We start from the raw sequence: 3,518 nt of genomic DNA, 5'->3' as shown, positions 1-3,518 counted from the left end.
ACTATCTTTATGTATGATCGCAAGATTCAACACGAACTAAATGCAATCCAGACAGCGTCTTTTTAGATAAACCTATCTTATTTTTTATTTTTAATGTGCGACATCTGTTGACTTTTCTGCAAGTCTAGAATGAATATTAAGTTTTTCGGAATAACTTTATTGAGTAAAACCTCAAATTGTAATATTTAAATATTGAAGACAATATTAGTGATTTTTAAACGAAAATCTGAAACAGAAAAATCAGAAAAGGAAACGGTCACATCTGGGACTCGAACCCAGGACCCTTGTCTTTCCGAGACAATGCTCTACCAACTGCGCTAATGGGACCCTATCCTACTCGGTCACTTTTAACTGTATCATACTTCGAATAAGAACTACCAACATTGTCTTCATTTTTTTTCACCGCACATTTTTATTGGCAACTATCTTTATGTATGATCGCAAGATTCAACCCGAACTAAATGCAATCCAGACAGCGTCTTTTTAGATAAACCTATCTTATTTTTTATTTTTAATGTGCGACATCTGTTGACTTTTCTGCAAGTCTAGAATGAATATTAAGTTTATCGGAATAACTTTATTGAGTAAAACCTCAAATTGTAATATTTAAATATTGAAGACAATATTAGTGATTTTTAAACGAAAATCTGAAACAGAAAAATCAGAAAAGGAAACGGTCACATCTGGGACTCGAACCCAGGACCCTTGTCTTTCCGGGACAATGCTCTACCAACTGCGCTAATGGGACCCTATCCTACTCGGTCACTTTTAATTGTATCATACTTCGAATAAGAACTACTACTACCTACTCGGTCACTTTTAACTGTATTTAACTGTAGAGCTGTCTGGATTGCATTTAGTTCGGGTTGAATCTTGCGATCATACATAAAGATAGTTGCCAATAAAAATGTGCGGTGAAAAAAAATGAAGACAATGTTGGTAGTTCTTATTCGAAGTATGATACAGTTAAAAGTGACCGAGTAGGATAGGGTCCCATTAGCGCAGTTGGTAGAGCATTGTCCCGGAAAGACAAGGGTCCTGGGTTCGAGTCCCAGATGTGACCGTTTCCTTTTCTGATTTTTCTGTTTCAGATTTTCGTTTAAAAATCACTAATATTGTCTTCAATATTTAAGTAAAATGAAGTATAGGAACAGGTGACACGAAGATAGAAGATGGAGACTCTGCAGCAAGAATCCTAGGTGGTGAAGAAACTGGGCCAGCTGCTGCAGCGAAAGAGTCCATCGCGTCCACCAACAGTGCCAGCACGAGGTTCGTCATCCGTCCAGGTATGTGTCTGCTGCTAATAAAGCGCTGACACACTATCCTCTTACAGATACCAGACCTTGGCAGCACCGCTGTGACGTACTACGAAGATAAAATATGGAGACTCTGCAGCAAGAAGACTCTCTCAAGAAAAGAAATAACCTTAAAATGGTAAAAACATAGCGTTTATATCATTTCACTTCAAGTGCGCTTTATTATAACAAACGATAAATTAGTATTAGTGGTCATGTTCTTAAAATTATTCCTACAGTGCGCCTTATCCAATACAGATCTCATAATATAACAAGTTACATATAAAACAAGGTGTGTGTGTATCACTTTACTTACATCACATATATGGTCTTGGTGTGTGGGACCTTTAAGTACCTACACATTGTCATTTTGCTATTGGTCAAATTGACAGTCCTGGAATTCTGACTTGGAGAGTTGCCAAACCTGAGGGAGCAAGGATCTCTGATTTGTATTGGAAGCAGTCGCCATTCTTTGATCACCAGCCCAGAGCAGCGGGCATTTCCTCTTGGCTGAGGTTCGACGAACACATTCGCCAATTTTTGTGAACATCAGCTTTTTGCGTATGCAGCATTGACCATTGGATCGATGGAATCGGATGACATCTACCGATCCTCATTGGTTAATATGGACCCTTTTGGAGACCAGCAGCGTGAGGCTGGTTTGCATTGGACTACAAGACTATTTTTTGGAAAAATTATAAGCTGGGAGTTGCTGTGAAGAACCGAAATCTACTACTTCGCATCAAGAACGAACTGGTATCACACCTTCATTTTACCCATGCAAGCCCTTTTCAGACTGATTATATAGTAGGATGCTAATTTATTTATTTTTTATTATATCTTTTTTGTGGTAATACATTTTTAGTATACTTAAATGTTTTTTTCTAGATAATAAACCCATCCTTACTTTTATTTGTTGCCACTTAATCCCACGGTAAACACTCAATGAAAAAACACTCACAAAACAGTTCATACAAAGCGACAAATGACAAAACAATGAATAACAATAACAGCAGGACAGGACAAAACAAGAGCATTAAAACTAAAACATAATATAAAACAGGAGACAATTTGTGCTCAGAAATGAGAATATTCTGAGTAGATATTTAAAATTGGTACAATAAGGAGGCAACCGAAACCAAACACCCGCATTGTGAATTCAAACTCTTTAACCCTCAGGCTATTTTTTTTGGTTTTGGGAATAGCTCATATGGTCTCGTGGAAATCGCTATGAGTTGCTTACCTATAGCTATGACTTATGATCTAAGCAGTGTTAGATAGAAAAAAGACGCTTTATATTCAAATCTAAAAAATTAACCACAGAATTAAAATGTAACCCTCTATGAAACAAAAGGTTCTGAAAAAAACATGTGATTTTTTTTTGTTTCCTTCTTACATTATCCATATCCATTGCCGAAAACAAAAGTGAAATTCAAATACATGTATTTGAAAAGTAATAAAATATATATAAAGCTTCAGAAACAAATCATTTTACTGAATAAAAATTAATATCCGGTTAACGAGGTAAAGTTGAACTAGACGTGAATTATTGCTTTGATTGAGCAGGATACAGGTTGTCATTAAGAAATATGTATTCAATTTGTTTCGTTCACTATCGTCTGTAAAAATTGGTTGATCTGGTTTTCAGTGAAACGATTTAATGAAACATGTTGTTAATATTCCAACGATGAAATGTTTTGGATCATTAGCAATGAACATGGAATAAAATATTGATTTATTTGCATATTTATTCATTTTTAATCGGTGTTCTTTTCGACAACCCTAGTGTAATTATTGTTTATTTTGACATAAATAAAATACATTATTTTGAATGTATGTAAAGCCTTATTTATGTGATCGGTCGACCTTACTATAAGTTATATACCACCAGTTATATGGTCCAGAGAGATTCTTGCATCAAATGAATTTGCTTTCTGTAACGTTTTTTTTATTTTATTTTAGTTAATTATTGTTTATTTATTAACATATTACAAAGAAATTGCAAGTAATATATAAATTTTAACATGAACTCCATACAATAGGCCCTAAGGAAAATAATTTCCTTCAGGGGCTATGTCATCTCTGGGGACGCTGTGTAGAGGGACTATTTGAGGAAACGAAGGAGTAAAAACGGAGGCCGGAAAAACGTATTACAGACGAGCTGTTGAACTCAAATATGACAAATTTCAAACGAAATGGGCGCGCGTTTGACGTGTTTCTTGA

This window comes from Hesperophylax consimilis, chromosome 22 (assembly GCF_061612785.1).
Source record: "Hesperophylax consimilis isolate HC1 chromosome 22, BYU_Hcon_1.0, whole genome shotgun sequence".
In the NCBI taxonomy this organism is placed as follows: Eukaryota; Metazoa; Arthropoda; class Insecta; order Trichoptera; family Limnephilidae; genus Hesperophylax; species Hesperophylax consimilis.
This window is presented reverse-complemented; position numbering follows the sequence as displayed.